At 45.4% G+C, this 22,727-nt stretch overlaps 1 protein-coding gene and 1 pseudogene across 3 annotated transcripts in view; both read left to right on the forward strand.

The window, feature by feature from the left end:
* HTR4 (5-hydroxytryptamine receptor 4) overlaps positions 1–22,727 on the forward strand; it is a 1,182,210-nt gene that overhangs the window by 954,318 nt on the left and 205,165 nt on the right. The gene's annotated exons all lie outside the window — the stretch shown is intronic.
* LOC146811127 (elongation factor 1-alpha, oocyte form pseudogene) lies at positions 9,708–11,125 on the forward strand (annotated as a pseudogene).

The following is a 22,727-nucleotide window of genomic DNA, read 5'->3' on the forward strand; positions in this document are numbered from 1 at the left end:
TTGAAAGAGACCCACAAGGTAGGACACAACCAGGCGCTGCTGTCTCCTAGTGCACATCTCAGGAGAGCCCAGCACGTATGCATCACCAGGCTGGAGCTGTTCAGTAAACGCAAAGGCCTGGCACGGAGTAGACATAAGTAGCAAACGCAACAATCATGCATTCGTGGAGCAAGGGCTGTGTTTGACACCAATATGCCTTTTGCCTCTGACTCACACTGCAAATATGGATGGCTAAGATTAAGGAGACCTGTGATGGAGGTACAGCACGTGATTGAAGCTCCCCGCTGATGAGCGGGAAGAAGTCCTTCAGGTTGGGTGGAGTGACCGAAGAGCGGAAGTGAGCTGAACCAAGCTGGTGAAGCCCAAGAAAGAGTTAAACAATATTTCTTATTCAGAGCCAAATCTGATTACTGAAAGAAGACGTGTGAGGTGCTTTTGTGGGCACCGTGTGAGAGGTACGGGAACAGCACAGTACAAGACAGGATGAGATGGTCTGGGGCTCTAATTAAATAATACCTTCAAATCAGTTAGGATGTAGCATAAATATCGGCCAGACATACAGTTAAATTAGATACTCAAATTATATTAAGATGATATGGACATAAATGATTGTAGTCATTAACAAATGACTGATCGAATTGGCCATGTCAAGCACTGACATCTGCTACGGACTTACATCGTTTAGAAGACATCTGAGGTCAGTGGCAGTGTCTTTCTCACTTTAGATGTTCTCCTTTTGGTTGAAAGATGCTCAGTGCCTTAAGTTCCCACCAGGCAAGGGTGCGGATAGTCACATAAGAAGCTATCTAGAGGGATAAGTTGCAGAGCGGGCATACAGAGGTGCTTAGATAATCAAGTACAGTAGCAGCTGGCTTTTACCAATGGTGGTGAGGCACAACAAATAAATAATTAAAATACACTTACCTTATTTTGCAGCGTGACGTCCTCCACCTTTGAGTGTCTTCTCTCCTCATGGAAGCTCCCGATGAAGGAAACTGCACCACCCAATCCTGGTGCTGCTTTCACAGCATGAAAGCAGCACCAGAAGTGGATAGAGCAGCCTCTCCCAGCACTTCTAAGAGCACTGGAGCCCTGCGCTCTCCCTAACCCAGCTGTCAAGACTGCTTGGTTAGAGAACTTTAAAATGCACATGTCTGGCTGGCCAGCCCAAGTCGGTCGGCCGAAGAGACGTGCACGTTGTAAAGCACATAGCTCTCTGCTGCTGCCACTCGGCAGTGCTGGTCCCGCCCCATCCTGATACTTAGTTCAGGACGTGTTGCTGAAAAATAAAATGGTAATAAATGAACTTTACTACATTCTTATTTTTCAGCTCCAGTGCTTGTGCTTGTGCTTGTGCTCCTCTGCATAAATGGAGGACCCGCCCCTGAACAAGTAGTTGTTTCTGTGTGGACCCTCAGAGGCCCTTGGATATTGGTGCACTGCTTCTTTAGACTAGGAAATACTTATTGGTCACATACTGTAAGTCCTAATATTCACATACATAAATGGTCTACTCTCTTCCAGGCACCTGTGACATAGTGAAGCGGAAAAGTCTAGCCCACTTCAAGAGTCGAGTGTTAGTCCCTACCATCTGGCCAGTGCTCCTGTCTTGACCTAAAAACAGCCATCTCTAAAAAGTTAACTTACCTTATGTGCAGCAAATCCTATGCTGCAATGAAGAAATACATGTGCAAAGTGTCCCCTAAATCCCCTTCAGTGTACCCTCTCTTACTTTTAGTAGGTGGAAAGATACTGGACTGAAGGGGTGTGGAGCTTTGCCCCAGACATCACATACTTTACATGAGGACTTCATCAAGAGCTAGACAATATCCTGTGAGGAGCCGATTTTATTAATATTTATGCGATGTTTAGGTTAAAATGTGCATGCCTTTACTTTAAAAGAGCAATATTGTGAATCACAACTTTAAAGAAAGGACAAATGTGAGAAATGCGAAAAGACAATGAGTGATGATCTTGGTAATGAATAAATTGAGGGTTGGGAGGGGCAAAAATAACCCAATTATTTTGTATTCAATTCCTCAATGTTGTCAGCTCTCAATCACTACTTCATATGTGTTCTATTAAATACTGTAATGTGCTACACGTGTTAATGAGAAGGTATTTTGGGGACGAGGCTCCCCGAAGTTGCTGGAAGACTGTTCCTACTAACAAGGAAAAAAGTGGAAATGATACCATGTATTTTTGGGACTTGAGTTTCAAGAAAAAAGAAGAGCGTGAGGTTGACTCTGGGTTTTGATAAGACCAAAAATGAGGAGTAGCCTGCGCCTACCACTGCTTCATTTCACGTGGATCAAAAAACATCCGGCCTGATTTTTGAACAGTGACTCTGCTCCACCTTAGCACCAGACTTTCTAGCTCAACAACACTGTGCGGTGTGGTCGCCGGATGTCCTTCTTATGGAGTACTGCTTCGTCTGGCCGATGGGAAGCAGCTGCGTTCCAGATCACGCCCTCACCCCAGTTAGTCGCTGCTGCATTGGTGGTGCAGATGGCAGCGCCATTTTCACAGCTATAAACAGTATGAGTGTCATAGCTCTTTAAATGGTACTGCCATATGTACTTGAAATCCTGCACTCCGTGCTCTCTGCAGTAACTGATGGTGCCTGGATGTTAGTCGGAGAGTTACGACAAGGATCCTGCCTGAATGGAATGAGCTGAAAAAACCCTGGCCGCTCTGCTGCCATTAAAGTTTTTGTTTTTGTTGACTCAGTGGTCGAAGTGAGGGGAAAAAAGTAGGGGAACTGTGGGCGGAGAATCAGGCGGCGGGAATGACACGAGGATTGGGTCAGTGGGCATAGTCAGGGGTGTGGCCAGAAAGAGCAAATCATTCAAATTTTTTGTATTTGTTTGGCATTTCACTCCCCAGTTACAGCTTATACGTTATTTAATTCAACCCATTGATAACGTTTATATAAGGTTTATATAGAGTTATTGAAATTAAAATGCATTCACAAAATGGCATTCCTTTCCAATCACAGAATGTCCCAAATAAGCTTAAAAGTGGAATCACAAGCTATTTGCCTCCGAGCCATGAAGTTGCTGTCATCAGCACTTCTCCCATTTTTCCACAAGAGGAGTTTAATCATGAATGGCAAAATATCCTAGTTTGCAAATGTTTTCTATATAATTATGTCCCTGCAATATTTGCCACATAATGCATCATCTGTTGCATAATATGATGATTTTAACTAATAAATTGTTTGTAGCACAAACGAATCAATAACTACTACATTGTTTTTACTTGTGTTTCTGCGAAGTGGACAGCCCTTTGCAAAGGTTGACTGCTCACCTTTCTCTTTGCTGCACTTGTATGTTACACTGGTACTAATAAGGCAAAATCTTTGCAGAGACTGTTAGCCTGTGTAAAAATGTCAAAACAATAAAGTATCAGAAAATATACGCTGCAGCTTTTTTTTTCTGCATAATTTAGTCAATAGTGCAGCATAATTTTGCCCTCCGTTGCTGCTTAATTACAGTGTCCCCAAAGCCGGCAGCACATGATAAAAGTGCTTGTGCATGAAGCAGAGAGACGGTGATGTTTGTGAACTTAGGTTGGCATGCGTGCAAATCCTGCATTGCTGATCCCTCGTGAGTTGCAGCAACTACTGCTGACACAAGGTAATTGGAGGTACCAATGGGTGAGGCGGACTGGCCTCAAGGGCAGGGCCAACTTTAATGCTGGTGGAGCCCTGAGCGACAATGTTTGTTGGTATCCCCCAATGTCTCCCTCCACCACGGATTCCCTCACTACCACCCTTTAACAGTGCCCCTCAAGCCCCCATAACCACTCTCTCTAGGATGCATTTAATTTGATTTACAGCTCCACTGATACCTGTGTAGGGTGTCAGAGCACTTTACAACTAACACACTACACAGAGACAATCATACGTGTGTAAATCACTAATTAGGAAATGTTAAAATAAGACAAAGGACTACAAGGTGTAGGAGTCACATGACAACCATACTTGTAGGCAGTATAGTTTAATAGTGATTGGTCTGGAGAAACACAAACTATGAATTTAGAACGTAATACCACGGTTGGGGGTTCTCTTTAATAACCAGAATTGATTGCTATCCAAATAAACCCTTTTTTCAATAATAGGATAATCAAAGACTGGGGAAACATAATGCTCTAATTTATACCTTGCAGTTTGCATGCAGCTCTAAGATGACAGTTAATAGCTCACTGTTCTGTGTTAGGATTTTGACTTATAAACTGCAAGTAACAAAAGAATCTCACTGACAAAAGCAGCAACCCACTGACCTATTTACATTATGTGCACTTTGTGATCTGCATGGTACATGTTCTTTGCAGAAGGTACATTAACCCTCTGCACTACCTTTTCACGAGTCAAAACTTCCACTTGACAAAACTCCATCTCTCTCTAGGAAGAAAATTAATCACGGGAGTTATTACTTTTTTATTGTTGCCGAAAATTGCTCGAGGCCAGGAAGAAGGCAGCAAGTGCTGTTAGAAACACAATATACTTGCAAACATGACACCCCCCACCCGAAGTCAGCACCCGGTGCGATCGCACTGCTCGCACCGCTATAGAGCCGCCCTGCCTTGAGACTGCCTTGGTGGACTGGTCATGAAGGCTGAACCTGGTTTCCCAGTTGCAAATTTGGCAGCTCTGGCCATAGTGCCACGTACTCTCCCCCACTGAACACCATACTGCCCCACTGAGAGATACTTGCACTGCCTTCAACTACAACCCAATTGTGCCCCGCTATAAACACTTGGCTGTGACTCAATTCAAATTACGCACTAGACAAAAAAGTAACACCATCCTGGAAAAAGCAAACACTCAAGGGAATGCAAGATTAAGTAAAGCATGTGAAAAGTAAGAAGGAACAACATGGTTACCTTAACGCTTTTACACTCATTATTTAGAAATCAATTAGTGTTTTTGCCTGAAATGTTAGGGACATGACTACAGGGCCTAGAAGCGACTCGTTTCAAGGTCCATTGCTTATATCCTTACAAAACGTAAGCAGCTTGGTTTAAAAAGACCACATCCCTGAACACAGAGCCGTGGTACACATTTTGTTTACCAATCCACCCATCAGGCATGTATTGCACAGTACTTCTGGGAATCGTGCGCTACCCCACCCGGGGAAAACAATGCTGCTAATAGAAAGATGAGAAAACAAAAGTAGTGCTTAACTGGCAAACTCTTTAAAGTGGCGCTAATGTGTTTGGGTGTGAATAAAATCTGGCCACTTTGTGACCACTCTATCATGCTTTATTTAGTTATTTTTCACATTTTGAGCTTTTCATTTCTCTCTGTCCCAAGGCTGCACTTTTAAATAGAAAGATGTCAGAAAAAGACAACATTTCCAGCAAAAGTGTTTTTCTTTCTTTAGATCCATTTCACGGACGAACAAATTAAGGAAAGGAGAGGAAAGAGTGGGTAAAAATGATTTCATGAATGCACGGTTTTCAGTAAGTGAGGAGGAGCGAAACATAGACAGAACCAGAGGGAGGTAGAGTAAGAAAGGTGGGGGGGGGGGCAACTGCCAGCGGAAGAGCAGGAGAAGTGGATACTATCCTTGTGTTCTCTCGGCAAGAAGGAAAAGACAGAATCCTTTTCCTTCTCTGCCACACACCTGTCCCCTAACGGCCACAAACTCTGAGCCTTATCTATAGGCCTTGGCTATTTCTGCCGTCCCGGACGCGAGTTTAAAATAAAAAAGTAGGGTAACGAAATGTACAGCATTAAAGAAGTAGGGGTACTCTGTGCCCTGCCGACCCCGCCCACTTCGACCACTGTGTTGACTATGGAATCTCAGGCCTCGAAACAAGGCCGGGTGCCTGGGGCAATGTCCTTCGACGTCATCAACTCTATTGCTGCATTATAAGAGATCCATCATAACAATACAGTTCTCACTCTGGAGTCATCTGCTATCGCTGGATTTACTCGAAGCCCTCAGAGTGCTTTCAGAGGTGGCTGGGGCTGAGTTTGGCACAAGCATTGATCCGCAAGTATTTCTTGATGTGTATTTGTAAGTGGGTTGTTGACAGAAAAGCAAGTGAAAAAATAAAGCAACCACGAAATACATTTTCCTTCAAATGTGTGGTCTGTTTTAAATAAACACTGCACGTCGTTTTTTCAAGGAATATTGGGATATTGACAAGATAAAGATTTTGGTTCCAAATGTCCCACTGAAATGCATTGCTATACAGTTGATTTGTAAGATAGGCAAAGTTAAGAATGACAGTACAACTGCCATTTCTAGATCTGTTACAATGTTCAAAATGTATAAAGTGAATATGTGTTCATAAAAATATTTTTATTTATTTTTCTATTTTTGTATCAGGCTAATGGCAAACTTTGCAGGCCGTGAATACTGTATCTGGGGAACATCTCCATAGCAGATCATTAAATTAAAACAAAATTACCCCCCTGTCATTTTGTAGGCGCACACGCACGCTTGATGATGCATGCACGTGTAAATGTTGTCACTCATGTGTGCACCTACAAAAGTACACATCATTGCAGCCGCATCCTCGAGCCTGTTCTTTTCTGTTTTTTTTGCTTGCACAACATATTCCTGATGCTATACAGCATCTCCAAAAAGCATTGGCAAAGCCAATAGGATCAAAGGCCACCTATATTGGCTTTGCCAGTGCTTGTTTAATAAGTTATGGCAGTAGGTTAAAGTAGGTAAGTTTCTTTGTATTTGTGATCTGCTCAGGGAGGCATGAAACTGGAGTCTGTACTTGCCTTATATCCCGTTACTGTGTCTCAATGTGACCGTGTATCTATCTAGTATTCACAGATCTCACCTCTTGGTTGGATCAGGGTTTCCTAAAATGTTTGGAGGATTTCTGGAGTGCAGCAATGGCCATCGACTTGGCCTCTTGGTAGATTACAGTCTTGTGGGCAGAATCATCTCTGCGATTGTGGATTTATCCGATTGAGGCTTCTGTACCGGAGGGAGGAGATATTTCAATCTGGTGTATGTAAACATGGAAGAGGTGTCCATAAGATGAGAGCTTTCCCATCCATGGTGTTCCGAAGGGTGGGGACAGGCTTTAAGACCTTCTCGTCTTAAAGTGAGTCAAATAGCTATCCGAGATGCTCTGCAAGGAAAAGAGGAAAACTGAGTGGAGGGCGTGTTGAGTCTTGCCGCAGTCCACCTAAACAGTGCTAGTTAAGGCAGAGTTGTTTCACGCTCACACAAGAGAGCTATGGAGAAGATGGATGGATGTAGACACACACACTGTTAGACCTATAGAGAGATAATTAGACTGACAGGTATGCAGAGTAGTGGCAGCAGGAGCACTAGACATTTTACCGGGTGGCAAAATTGCAAAAGTATGGCAGCAAAAGGTTAATACAAATCCTATTTAGTTGCACGCCAGTTTTATCTCCCTCAGTATGATCTGCTGAGAGGCCTTTTAGTTTGCAGCGCAGCACTACCCAAGCCTCCTCACTCACTTGCAACATAAACAAAAGATAATTGGTCCCCGTTGGCCTTTTTTAGGAGCGAAGCAGTTTTCAAAATAATGAGGCGATACCTTTTCATTTCGAAAAATCATATGGGCAATAAACATCCGATTTTTTGAAAAAGTAATTGGGGGTAAAATAACGAAAATAGAGGGCTGTTTAAAAACATATATTATTAGCTTTTTAACCAGTTGCCGCGTGCAGCCGATGCTAATGTTCTAGTTCCTTCTGTCCGCGGTCCTCGTGCCTGTTTGCTCCCCTGCAGCCGGAGGGATCCATTGTTCGTCGGTCCACGGGGGCGTGGAGCGCACAGAAGAAGCCTGCTTAAGCCGCCTTACTGGCTGATGTGACTCAAACGCATGCAGATAGCTGGCCTGCCAATCCGTTTAGCAGTAATGGAAAAATAATGCCCCTCTAATAAGCCTGCAATTTGAATAGAACTCTTTAAAACCAATAATGAGGTCATAAAACCACCCATCGGGACGCATTAGGCATGACTCTGCTCGGCGATCGCTTAAGCTGCCTACGTCGTCTCTGTATCCGCCGGCCCCTTGCCATCCTGAGTGACTAGATTTGTGACTCAGATTGGGCGATGACCGATGGCTTCACTGTAATGATAGAGGCGTTGTTTTCTTTCCTTTTATATTGTCTATAAATTTCTCTTGAAAAATTGCTTAAGTGGAAAGATGGATGGAGCTGGGAGCCATTTGTCATGTAGCGATGCTGACCAGCACTGCCGGGTTATAGTTCAGTCAAGGTTCAATAAAGGAAGTGTGTCTGAACATAAAGGGCCTTATTTATGAGGCCTTTATGCCGCCCTTGCGTCACTGTTTGTGACGCACGCTGCGGGTTAAAAAGTGCGCCATACTGCACCATATTTTCAAAGTGACTCATCTAGACCGATGCTCCACTTTGTAAACCCTGCGCCACATTATACCTGCGACAGGTATAATATATGCAGGGTGAGCGTTCCGTCGCACCCAAGCTATATGGAAGTGATGCAGCGAAATCTATGAGATTTCCCTGCGCCAATTCTAGGTCATCACTACGTCAAATCCTTATGCCTGCTTGAAGTAGGCGTAAAGAGTGACGCCGGGCTTTTCACATGGGGATTGCCCTATGAGAAAAGACACATTGCGAGAGTTGCGTCTGTTTTCAGGCACACTCCAGCAATGCGCCAATTTTGCACCTACTGATACGTCAGGAATACTGACGTATCTGTAAATCCTTGCGACATGGAGCGCCGTACAGTAAATACGGTGCATCCATGGTGTTGCAAGGATAGCACTATGAAAAGTGTCACATCACTGTTTTCCCCGCAACAATACAACACTTTATTTTATAAATGAGCCCCTAAGTGTGGTAGCAAAGCAGCAATGGCAGTAGGAAGCAGTCCATGTTGGAGTGGGGGAAGGGGGGCACCAGTGACAGGGGCATAGCTATCTAGTTTCAGCAGTTGCAGTTGTGCCAGTCTCTGCTCAGCATAATGCGTTGTGGCGCTCCTGCACCACCGGCAGGAAACGACTGTTCCCTGGCTCAGCCGACCGCCAATACGACTTAGTCGTAATCAGCAAAATGGTGGACCGCCACTCCTGCTCTATTGAGACTCTGGTGATCATAAGACCGCCAGACTCGTAATCAGGCCCTAAGTTCCTTTATCATCCTTTTGATTTGATGGGCTGTATTCTTCCACAGATGATATCTGGGAACTAAGTTTTTCTTTTTCGTTCCATACTCCATGGGAGAGCATGAGTTTTCTTGCTCTCTCCCAAGTCTGCTGCTTCCAATGTCACACCCCCTCCACCCAGTGTTCTCTCTGTTGCTCCCAGCTGTTCACGCATGTCTTCCCCCACACCTCCCCTTCCAGCTCCGATTTCTTTGGCAATTATTTCCTAAAGGATCCTCTATTGTTCCCCTGTTGCTCCCCCAGCCCTTCCAGTTGACCATTGCTCCCCACAACTATACAGTGTTGAATTGCTCCTACCCAACACCAAGCTACTGTTTTGCTCACCTTCCCCTCTCCTTCACATTTTTTTTTCCTTTTTTCTTTGTATTTTTTGCTGGCGGGCTTGGTAACTGCAATTTGCTGCTGGCCACTCTTTTCTCTTCATTGTACTTTTGCAAATTTTTTTATGTTTTAAATTTACCACTCCAAAATGGGAGTCTGTTATCTTGGAAATTTATATCCAAAATTGTTTAAAAAATGACCATTGCACATCCACCCGTTGCTCAGCCCGATTCAGGAGACACCAGCACAGTACTCTGCCGCAATGGGAAAGGAAAAGATCCACATTAACATCATGGTTATCCACCATGTGGACTCCGGCAACTCCACCACCACCGGCCACCTCATCTACTATTGGGGCGGCATCTATAAGAGAACCATGGAGAAGTTCAAGAAGGAGGCAGGTGAGCTGGGCAAAGCATCTTTCAAGTACGCCTGGGTGCTGGACAAGCTCAAGGTGGAGAGAAAACTTGGTATCACCATCGACATCTCCCTCTGGAAGTTCGAGACTGACAAGTATTACATCACTATCATTGCTGCCCCGGGCACAAGGATTTATTCAAGAACATGATCACTGACACCTCGCAGTCTGACTGTGCGGTGCTGATTGTTGCTGGCGGCGTGGGCGAGTTTGAAGCTCATATTTCTAAGAACTAACAGACCATCAAGCATGCCCTGCTGGCTTACACCCTGGGGGTGAAGCAACTCATTATTGGTGTGAACAAGATGAACTCCACAGAACCCCCCTACAGTCAGAAGCATTTAGAAGAAATCACCAAGGAAGTCAGCAGCTACATCAAGAAAATCAGTTACAGCCAAAGTGGCATTTGTGCCAATCTCTGGCTGGTACGGGGACAACATGCTGGAGCACAGCACCAACATGACCTGGTTTAAGGGCTGGAAGGTTGAGCGTAAGGAGGGATTTGCTAGTGGGGTCACCCGGCTTGAAGCCCTAGACTCAATCATTCCGCCTACCCATCCCACCGACAAGCCCCTGCGTCTGCCCCTGCAGAACAGCTACAAGATAGAAGGTATTGGTACAGTCCCAGTGCGCCTTGTGAAAACTGGTATCCTTAAGGCTGGCATGGTGGTGAGCTTTGTCCCCTGTAACGTAACCACTGAAGTAAAGTCTGTGGAGATGCACCACAAGGCGCTGTAGAGGCACTCCCAGTTGACAATGGTGGCGTCAACGTGAAGAACGTGTCTGTGAAAGAATTCCAGAAAGGGAATGTAGCTGGTGACAGCAAAAATGAGCCCCCAATTGAGGCTACAGATTCACAGCCCAAGTCATTATTCAAAATCAACCTGGCCAGATCAGTCAGGGATACGCTCCTCTGTTGGATTTCCACGCCGCTCACATTGCCTGCAAATTTGCTGAGCTGAAGGAAAAAATCGACAGACGATCTGGCCAGAAGCTTGAAGATAGCCCCAAAGCACTCAAATCTGAAGACGCCGCCATTGTGGACATGATTTCAGGCAAACCCATTTGTGTGGAGAGCTTCTCAAACTACCCTCTTCTTGATCATTTTGCTGTACGTGACATGAGGCAGACGGTGGCTATCCAGGTTATTAAGGTGGTTGAGATGAAGGCTGCCACTGCTGGCAAAGTCCCTAAGTCTGCCATCAAGGCCTCTTGCAAGAAGTAGCGCCAGCCACACCCAGCTGCCCCAATGGTACTGGGTACCAAGAATTCTCTGGTCTCGGATCACCACCTGCACTCTATGATCAGGGACTTATTACTGAGCTTTAGGGTCCAAAACAAGAGCCTCCTCAGGAAAGGGAGGCTGGACTTGGCAATTGTTTTGATGTTCTATATTTTGTGACTTACATTCTGGTTATTCTCCGTCTGTGATTCCTGAATAAAATTTTGCACAGCTCGGAAAAAAGGAACCATCACAGCATCATAATCCCCAAGTATGCATGCTGTGCAGCATTGGCCAACAAAAAAAGAAGAATGGCTGCTGTAGTGTCATGAAGCATAATTGCGTGTATGTAGTGATGCATGCAAGCATATACATCATCCTGTACCACACTGACAAATAGAAAAAAAAAGTTTATTGCCAATACTGAACATCATCAGCACACAAGAAAAACACCTTTGTTGCCCATGCAGTTTAACAAAGGCGAAACTAATTTACCTTGCCATTGCTTGTTAGCATTAGAATGGTTGCTCTTCAGAACCACTGGAGGCAAACTATTTATTATGCTACTATGCAGGAATGAGTCTTGTAACTGTGCATTATATTTTCTGCATCTGCAAAAACAAGCATTAGTTGGTGTACATACAGACAAAAACAGCTTGAAATTACCAAGATGCACTGATTCTGTTTTTGGAGAATGACTGCTTAACAAAAAATAAAAAGTTTTATTTTAAGATCCTTATAGAACAAATGATGTTTCAGGAAAAGTACTAACTTTTATCCTCACCCATACTAACGTGTGCAAGGCAATACTATTTGTGAAGGTGAGTTTAGGAACTATACTCATAAAACTATGGTGAGAATTTATGCATGACTCCTTCCTTATGTTGCTTACTTCCAATGTATTGGCTTAGTAGCTTCCAAATAACACTATCTGTAATACGACTTCTGGTGGGCAGTTATAGCTGCTGAATGGTCCATGTTCCTAATGACCCGGTCATTTCTGCTCTGAAGGCCATTGGACTTCCTGGTGAAATTATCTATCTGGTGTCGATGAGAGCTGTTTGGTATCCCCACTAATGACACAGACCGTCCACAAGGTTTGAAAGGTTTTTTACGCCCCATTTATGTGTGGTTCTAAAGGAGGTTCACTGTTGTCCTCTGCAACCAACTCCAACAATGGAACCAGCAAGCCTGTACAGTTCTATCAGATTGAAATTCCGGGGAACATTTCTTACTATTTCACGCAACATGGCGCAGCTAGGGAACGTGCAGCATGGCGTTGCTTGAAAGGGAGCAAGCAGAAATGCTCCTTATTACAAAGATATGAAGCATTTCTGCTCTCTCTATTTGCGCTGGCCTTCTATATGATTTCTAGCACCAATGGAGATAATCTTGCACCATAATGCAGGTATGCCTGTGTAACAGGCAGGATTGTTTTTGTGCAGAAAGGCATACCTTCCTGCACAAAAACAATCCTTAATTTTGTGCACACATGGAACGAGCAGGTAACAATGAGAAATAAAGATATTTCACGTTGTTACGCCTCTGTTGGGTAGACCCACCATTTTGGCTCAAACCCAGATTTCCAGGTATTTGTAAATCTAGGTAAATCTGGGTTTACATAAAAATACGTAGGTGGATGCAGGGGAAAGCCTATGCACCACCCATGTAACGCCTACCTATGCAAAGTAACTCAAAGTACTGCTATGCACTGCTTTGCTTTAATTTCTATTTACTAAATCTTGCAAAGCCGTGCAAAGTTCTCAGCGGGAAGTTGTTCTAGTACCAGCAGTTTGAATCACCTACTATCAAATCTCTCTGTGTTTCGGTTATTTTCACCCTTTTTGTCTTTTACTTCTTGTTGTCATATTTTTTTTATAATCAACTTCATTTCGCTTATAGATACAGCGAGCATTATCCATACATTACAGGTATTGTGTAGGGAGAAAAAGAGAATATGTGACTGTTCTGATCCGCAATAACATTGATAGTGGCCCAAGCAAGGGCCAACCCACTTGAAACCATGGTAAACCCACCACTTCCCCCATACTTTCCCATGCTTTTGAGGACATCCATGAGCCTCATTTATGTTTTTTATTTGCTTTGCACACCAGTCGACTCCAGGTTGATAACGAGCGAGCCGCAGGCTGCTTCCACAGATGCGCTATGTCTTGCTGGGCCACTAGGCAGGCCACGCCCAAGAAGATTCTCTCAGCACGGAGCCTCCCAGCTCCTCTACAGGTGCCAGCAATGTTATCTTGGGGGGTTAACTCGATTGGGCGTCCCAGGACCTCTGCAATCTCCCGTTCCACTCCATGTCAGAAGGGACTCAACCCGGAGCAGTCCCATGCTATATGGAAGAGATCTGTAGCTGGTTGTCTACAGCGTGCACATAGAGGATGGGTCTCAGGGAACATCTGCTGTATACGTGATGGGGATGGATAGGTTGCATGGAGGTAGTTGATGTGTATCATACGGAGTCGCGTGGATATTGCCAGTTCCCTAGGAGCCAGTCATCATTGTCTAGGTCTCCTACCTTGTTTTCATATTTATAGTACTTTGCCGATCGCAGTTTGAATTTTGTAAAACACCTGAAAGTCCAGCTGTGAGGTGTGGTGCATACACAGGCTATCTTAAAATGGCGTAAGTTTGCAGGTGCCCAATAACAGTGATAAAAAAAAAAATGTTTTCTTCAAATGGTAAAATAATCTTCCATGAAGTGGATCGAAAGTCAATGAAATAAAAATGCACAACCTTAAGTATATTAGTTTACTCTTAGAGGAAGTGCTCAGAGTTCTAACAACGGAAGAACAGACATTTTAAAACCGTGGCCAGGACAGCACTCGTGTAGTCACAAAGAGTGATGATGAAGATTTTTTTTTCAAAACTCTTGCAGCAACTTAGTTTTTATGGGGAAGTCTTCACACTCATTAGCAAGCGTTGCACCAGTGGACTGCCTCATATAGAGTTAATGCTTACATGGTAGTGATGTATATAGCCATTAGCGAGATAAGGACCCACCCAGAACAGTGATAGTGAATGTGATATTAACCTTGCTAGGTCATTTAGAGTTTGACGATGGAGGCTATCTTCCAAAGTATGACGGATGCCCCTTCTGCCCTACTGAGAGTGTATGCATGGATACTTTCTAAATAAGTCAGAAAGAACATTTGCTAACTTTTGATACATTCAAAATAAGGTGAGCAGGCCATCTACCAATGTTTGGCAGATGTCCCGCATCTGTCAAACCCGAAGGGGCATATTTACAAGCCCCTATTGCCACCACACGTCACTTTCAGTGACGTTGTGATGGCGATAGGGGCCTCACCTTGTTTACCAGGCAGCATTAAGCCACTTAATGTGGTTTAACTCTGCCTTGTAAATAAGGCACCTTTTCGCACTGTATTTAGCGTTAAAGGGGAGGTCAATGGGTGTTGCGGTGGGTGTTCCACCGCAACACCCATTGATTTTGACGTTGCCCCCTATTTGCAAGGGCAGTGTAAATAGGAGGCAGTGCCAAAATTAAGACCAGGGGAAACCTGTTTTTAAATAGGCGAAACGAGTAGAAATGCTTTATTTCTCCTCGGTTTTGCTGTTTCCATTTGTGCTGCATTGTGCAGAACACATAGAAATACCAAATTACCTATGATTGTTTATGTGCAGTTAGGTCCCCCTTCCTGCACACAAACAATAATTTAAAGAAAAATGCTGTTTTGCAACTTCTATGTTTGCTGCATTAAGCAGCACACATAGAAGTTACAACACGGCATTTAAAGATAGCTTATGTGCAGGAAGGGGGAGCTTCCTGCACATAAACAATCAGTCCCCTCAAAGCAGGCACCCGTGCACTATGGTGTAAGGGTGCCTGCGTTGGCGCTAGGCAGCTAAATTTAGCACCAGCGCAGGGGGAAACCCAAGGCTGCACTGTATTCTAGTAAATATGGTGCAGCCCTGCTTTTCTAAAGTGATGAAGCGTGTTGTTAGCCTTCTTGGCTTAATGACACGCTTCACCGCTTTTTTGTAAATATGCCCCCAAATGCGGCCAATATGTCTCTGATCAGTCCATCGTCTTATCTGTCTCTTAGTGAAGCTCGCTGTATCTGCTCTCACTTTCGTTAACTTAATGTTTCTATCATTATTTCTCATTCTCACCCCTTTTCCCTTTACCCCTTTCTTCTCTATTCTTTCCTTCTCTTTATTTTTCTTCTCCTCGATTTGCACTCTTCATCAAAGACTTCCATTTCACCTCTTTCTTCATTCTTACTCTTCCACTCTGTTCCTCTCTCTTATTCTCCTTTCACTTTGTCCTTAAAGCTTACCCACATATCTCGATCCCTATTCCTGTCTCATTTCTTTAGTAGTATCCTTTTCATCTCTCACCTCTTCTCTCTCATGCCGTCTTCTCACTATCTGCTGCTCACTTTCCTCCTCTTAAAACGTTGACCTCCGTCCCATCTTCTGCTCCCGCTTTACTCATTCATTGCATTTCACTCTCTTCCTCTATTGACTCACTCTCTCAGTTCTCCTTTCTTCCTATTCTCTTCCTCCTCATGCATGCTCTTCTTTTCTCTGTGTTCCTTTCTTCATCTCTCGTGCTCTTCCATTGTGTTTCCCTCTACTGCCATCTTCTTCTGGCAGCAGCACAGGATCACGAGGCCTCCTCTGCTGGGTCCCACCAACTGTAGAGTTTCTTTTGCCTCCGGTCACCAGTCTGAGCTGTGGCCAGAGCAAGTGTGGAAGCGAGTGGGCCCCACAGGGATGTGGAACAAACACCATCACCTCTAGTCCAAGTGCCTGCATAAAGGATTCACAGGCAGGAACAGGGCGTTACTGGCACATCCATCATTCATAGCTGTTTTTGTGTCCTTCGTTCAGTTTTCTTCAATTTATGTGCATTGTTACGTAGAAAAAAGACGACTTTCTTACTAAAGTTTCAACCATCCAGGCGGATACTTTTATTTCGAGAGTTCAAATTGGAGTGAGATTTCATAATAAAGGGACTCACAACTGTGGCAGGTTGTGAGAGAATGGTGTCAACATCCCAGGTGCAGAGTGTAACAAGCATTTGCAATGCAATAGGTCTCGCATTTACCCGAGTTTGAGCTATTTCACTTTTAAAACATAAAAGGCATTGTCATTTACAATGCCAATAGCTTAAACTCGCATAAAATGCGAGACCTATTGCATTGCAAATGCTTGTTCTTCTTACATCTTTCTATGCAGTCTACAGAGAGGCCAAGGACTGGATGAGCATGTTGTCTGACCACTTTTTTGACCCACTGACAGACACTGTGATAAACTCGCACTGCCATCAGCCTCAACACAAGCGCTCCCCATCGTGGTCGTGAACACTGAGCCACAACATGAACTTATCCAGACACCTAGAAGTTAAACAGTTCACAGGATGCACTATGTAAGAACAATATTAGTGGTAATAAAAACTATCAAAGTGCAGCATAACAACCCTGGAAAAAGTAATCACTGTTCGGGAATTCAAGATTAAATAAAACGTGAAATGCAAACAGGAACTATATCGCTGACATACTTTACAGTCATCGTTCAGTGCATAAGGCCCGTTTTAAGACATGTACATAAGGCCCCATAATGACCCATTTTCATGCCAATTTCAATTACTGCAGGTCTTAAGCCCGGAGGGACCTGCCCCACTTAAATTCATGGCCCCAATAATACTGTCACTTGACATCCCAATAACTGCGTGTTATTTCATTTCATACTAAGACATTCTATGTACCAAGGAGATGTCATTTTGCCAGGAACCTGTGAAACTATATAAACAAATTAGCTTCTCTGTCCTAATGCAGATGAGCATGTGTGTTTGAAAATATACACATCTCTGACGACTTTTCAAACCAAACACAAGATGATTTTATAAATGCATTACATATGTAAAATATTTATAAGGTAAAAAGTAAATCACCAAGTAACTATAATATTGTGCCTTAAATGCCACGTTGCTTTGACAGGCAAGGAAGACCAACTTTTCAGGTGACAGGGCCTGCTTTGAATGGGTTCAATCTTGATGTTCCTTTGCGTCAGACGATTTAGCCAATAGTGCTGCAGAGTATCCGGGACAAAACGTGCACCCGAGGCATCCAATCAACCAGTGTTGGCGCTACGGTGACCGGTGCACTCCCCGCTGTTAGCGCCTGGATGGTAGCCGGTGTTGGTGCTACGGGGACTGGTGCGCTCACCGCTGTTAGCGCCTGGATGGTAGCCAGTGTTGGTGCTACGGTGACCGGTGCACTCCCCGCTGTTAGCGCCTGGATGGAAGCTGGTGTTGGTGCTACGGGGACTGGTGCGCTCCCCGCTGTTAGCGCCTGGATGGTAGCTGGTGTTGGTGCTACGGTGACCGGTGCACACTCCCCGCTGTTACCGCCTGGGTGGTAGCTGGTGTTGGTGCTACGGTGACCGGTGCACTCCCCGCTGTTAGCGCCTGGGTGGTAGCTGGTGTTGGTGCTACGGGGACTAGGGCGCTCCCTGCTGTTAGCTGGGTAGTAGCCAGTGTTGGCGCTATGGGGACCGGTGCGCTCCCCAATGTTTGCGCCTGAGGGGTAGTCAGCAGTCTTGGACGTGCTGCAGACATCAGCTTGTGGTAGTGTGCAGATAGTGCTTTAAGCAGAAACATTTATTGCTTACCTCTGTAACACATCCAAACGGGTCCTCAAAACGGCGTCCCTTGTATTATAGGGGCTGAAAACGTGCACATTTGCATAAATGTCTGATGCTTTTTTAAATAGCAGTTTGCGAAAGTGAAAGAGATAGTTTTTGTAAAACATAGAAGCCCACGAGTGGTGCGCGCGCGCATGCCACAAGAAAGGGAATAGAATCTTGAATGACAAACGCGTGTCAGAACCAATAACATTAAAGAACGGACACGTATCAGTTCTTCTGTTTGGAGGAAAAATGACACGTAAGTACACAAACTAGGAGATACAGGAGAAGGAAAAGCAATAATATGTATGTAAAACCATGTGCAATATTGGCCTGCCTGTTGTCAAAGTGAGAGTGTGAGCTCAATCTGATGTTAAATTCGGTGGTTTTAGAGGGCAGCTAAAGAACTTCCGTTGAGAAAAAAATCGTATTTTAATTTACCAGCTGCTAAGAAGGACAAGCCCGGCGGAGGTGGCGCGCGCGCTTGGCGGGGGGCGGGGGAGCGCATTCCAGGCGGGAGAGCGGACCCTTTGAAGTGCATGCCAAACGGATTGCATGGTGGCACGATGCGCGTGATTGTGCGCGTGCTCGCCATGCAATCCGCTTTTGGGAGCACTTTGAAATGCCCCTTTACAATAGTCTCCCCTTGCGATCGCTTACGCGATAGCAAGGCGAGACCTAAAAACTAGGGGTCATACTCTCATGATTTTAGATAGTTGAAGACATTTCTCGATGCCTCTGCTTCTCAATCTTTTCTTTGGTGACCTGTGCACATTAATAACCTAAGGTATACAATACTGTGTGCCAATGTCCTGTATTGGTGAAAGAATTAGGTTGGTCCTGACTTATCATTGATTCATCTAAACCTATCAGAAGAATACTATAAAGCTTCTGCAAATCCATGGCAGTGCTAATCCCATTGTATTCTGCAGCGGATAAAGCAAAACATCCTTGTTTTAAGGTAGTATATTGGAGAAGAAGCAAAAAAAATTACTGTAACTTGCCTTTGTCTAGTCTTTGAAATGCCTATAAATAGATACCATAGAATATACAGTTGACTTATGTTTTTTCCCAGTGAAACTACCCAGAGAAGTAATGAACTGGCCATCCATGCCCATCCATCCCTAAAGACATTTCCACTGCATCATAGCCACACCACCTAGAGAAACCGCAGAATGGGGTCTAAACTATCCATCCTACAGACGTCCTCTAAGAAACCCTATGATTGGAGACTAAGTGCTTGTCCCATCATAAAGACATCACACAGAGAGACCACCAGCTGATCTCCAAATTCAACCACTAAGGACATCACTTAGTAAAAAGAAGCATTTTGGAGACCAGTCTCCTTTCAGTGCTCAGGTCATGGCAGAGGTCAGGAGCGTAATGTTCATAACAATAATCTTCCACTTGCACTGGTGAGAAAATGCAAAAAAATTCTCAAATGAAAGTGACAGAGTTCTGACCCCTACAATTCTCACGCTCGACTCCAAGTGATAACAAAGACATTAACAGGCCAAAGACACTGGAGCCACACTGGGCCCTCCTCCTGGGCATGTCAGTCAACGGCCCTGTGGGTCATGTCACACTTTCCAAGGGGAGCAGCTAGGAATTCAGCACTTTGGGATGTACTCACGCAAGTTATAGTTACCTTAGGGCATGAGTTATAGTTATAGTTCTGTTGAGCTGCCACTGCCCCTCCCACCTGCCTAGCATGGTCAGATTACTGCCACCTGTCCCTGCCACCTCCACCCTGCCTGTCCAAGTTCCATGCCCCTTTCCCCTGCCTCCTGTCCTCCATGGTACATTTTGCTGCGACTCCCTTCTGGCCTACATGCTCTGTTGTGCTGCAAATGCTCCTCCTGCCTAACCCACGTAGTCTGTTGTCAAGCTCCTTTCCCACCCCTTTCTTAACTATGTCCAGTCCCTACCCATCCCTTCAGTCCTCCATGGTCCTTTGTGCATGCCACTCCCCCTCCCATTTGCCCACTCTGGCGCGTTTTAAGTTAGAGAATTAATTCCTCCTCAATCCTGTGGGTCCCTGGGGGCCAACTAGCCCACCAGGTACCTCCAGTATGCGCCAAGAGGCTGCGATGCAGATAGGTGTTCAGAGGCCATGCCCCTTTTTACAACACTCTGCAACTCAGCTCCTTGGCGCTTACTGAAGGTACCTGGTGGGCTAGTTGGCCCCCAGGGACCCTCAGTATTGACAAGGAATTAATTCCCTAACTTAAACCGCGCCACAGGGAGTGCTTGCACACATGTGAACTCAGGCCCCGCTCCCTCCCTTCATCACTGTGCAAACGCGCCCCGTGGCACGTTTTATGTTGGGAGATTAACTTCCCTTGAATACTGAGGATCCCTGGGGTGCAACTAGCCCACCAGCTACCTCCAGTAAGCGCAAAAGAGTTGCGTTGCAGAGAGGTGTAAAAAGGGGCGTGGCCTGAGAACACCTCTCTGCAACGCAGCTCCCTGGCGCATACTGGAGGTACCTGGTGGGCTAGTTGGCCCCCAGGGAACCCCAGTATTCAAGGGGAATTTGTTCCGCCTCTGGAAACGCGCCAGGGGGCGCGTTTGCAGAGTGGTGCCAATGAGGGGGCATGGCCTCCGTCCGCGATCCCATTTATTTTTTTATTTTTTTTAAGAAGGGGGGCTGTGTAGCCCCCCTTCTTTTTCAAATTTTTTGGCCCTGGGGACCCCATCCCCCAGGGCCTGCCCCCAATTTTTTTTTTAAATGTAAAAATAGGGAAGGGGGCTGCCTTGCCCCCCTCCTGTGGCCACTTATGGCCCCGGGGACACCATCCCCCGGGGCCGGCCCTTTTTTATTTTTATTTTTAAAATAAAATCATTTTGGGGAGGGGGGCCGTGTGGCCCCCCTCCTGGGCCACTTATGGCCCCGGGGCTGGCCCACTCCATTGGGGACCGTGGGAGGGTCCCCAATCCCCCCACGGTCCCAGCCGGCTCCCCGCATCCTGCGGGAGCCGGCATTGCTTTTCCACATGGCGAGCAGCTAACATGCTGCTCCCCATGTGGAAAAGCAATCTACTTTGCTATTTGGAAGAGAGAGCAGGTTTCCTGCTCTCCCTTCCAAATAGCAAAGCAGTTTGCAATGACAAGGTGGGAGCTGCGAGGCTCCCGCCCTGTCATTGCAAACGGCAGTGTCCCGGGGGTGGGCACCCCGGGACACTGCAGGAGCTGGTGGTGCAGGAGCTGCAGGAGCTGGCGGTCCCCAGGGCCATCAAGGGCTCCAGGAGGGGGGCTGCGCGGCCACCTTCCGATCATTTGAAAAGCCCCGGGGGGTGGTGGTCCCTGGGGGTTGGGGGTCCATAACGGACCCCCAAATTAAAAATGTAGTGCCCCGGGAGGTGGTGGTCCCCGGGGTGTGTGGTGGGGGCTCAAACCCCCACACAGGTTTTTTTATTTAATGAGCCCCCCCGTACAATTTATAATAAAGCCCCGGCGATGGCGGTCCCCGGGGCTGGGGGTGCCCCTTTGGGCCCCCACTTAAACTATGTTATTGCCCCCGGGATTTGGCCCCCCCGGGGCTAATAAATAATATAGCGCACTTTGTTTTTTATTGTATCGGCAAGAACCGCACACCCTGAGCGGATTTTGCAGATTTAAAAAAAAAAAAAAAAAAGATTTGGGCCCTGGGGGTCCTTGTGGGACCCCCTGAGCAGGCCTAGGGGGTCAGGATGTTTCTACCCTGCCCCCTTTTCGCGTTTTGCGCATTTGTTTTTTAGGTTTCTTGTGCCTCGGTTCTACCGAGGCACAAGATGGCTACCAACACTTCATGATTTGGAGTGTTGACAGCCAATTAGAATACAGCTCGTGCACAGAAGGGTGCGAGCTGGGTGCTCTTACGGTACACGGATCCTCCGAGGCCATAGATATATATGTACTTTTAATTGTGATTTTCTCAGGAACTACTGAACGGATTTACACAATTTAAGCAAAAGGCACAAGTCTGAACTGAGGACTACCTCTTTGCCAAATTTGGCGTAATTCCGTTCAGCAGTTCGGGCTGTTGCTACAGCTAAAGGTCCTATGGGAAATTGCATGGGGAAAACACGTTTTGGGACCCCCCCTTTTTTCTCAGCCCCCACTACATGAATCATCCCGAGACTTTCAGGATAGGAGCGGACCGGAGCTGGCCAAAAGTTTTGAAAATTTTGCGATGATTCGTCAATCGGTGCCAAAGTTATTGGGAATAGAGTGTTGCGAATGTCCTATGGAAAATAGGTCCTAACTATATCTACCTACTGGCGACCGCCAGTTGGTAATATATATATATAATCAATCCACAAGAGAACACCCGCTATGGAAGGGCCCACAACAGGTATGTATAGCTTAAAACAATTTATTGAAGGTTGCCGCATATATGAAAGAAATGTTGCCTGCAAGATTGTCCATAAAGTCTGTCCGACACATTTCATGCCTTGCGGCATGCACTCCATCACTCCTCAGCTTTCCTGCACAGATGGAAACGGACCACGGTGTAGAGCTTGAATAATTTTTATTGCCTTGCTCGGTCCTGACGCGTTTTGGCTCGGGGTGAGCCTTGATCATATATATACAAATTCACTGAAAAAACCATAGGTTTCACACACGTTATAGTTAGGAATTAGCATTTAAAAAACCTTGCAAATTCACTGAAAAAACCATAGGTTTCACACATGTTATAGTTAGCTGTACATTTCACTCATAAAAAACCAATGAAATTCCCCCGTTATAGTTAGTGCAGGCAATTATAACTCACGCGACCGCAATCCTCCTACCGCCAGTAGGTAATATATATATATATATATATATATATATATATATATATATATATATATATTCCCAAGGTCCGGTGCACTCACGATAGAACAAATACCCCCATCAGAAAGGGGAGGAAATCGTGAAAGAACATTGCGTCAAAAGGAATCAAGGCACA

The sequence above is a fragment of the Triturus cristatus genome, chromosome 7, assembly GCF_964204655.1.
Source record: "Triturus cristatus chromosome 7, aTriCri1.1, whole genome shotgun sequence".
Classification (NCBI taxonomy): Eukaryota; Metazoa; Chordata; class Amphibia; order Caudata; family Salamandridae; genus Triturus; species Triturus cristatus.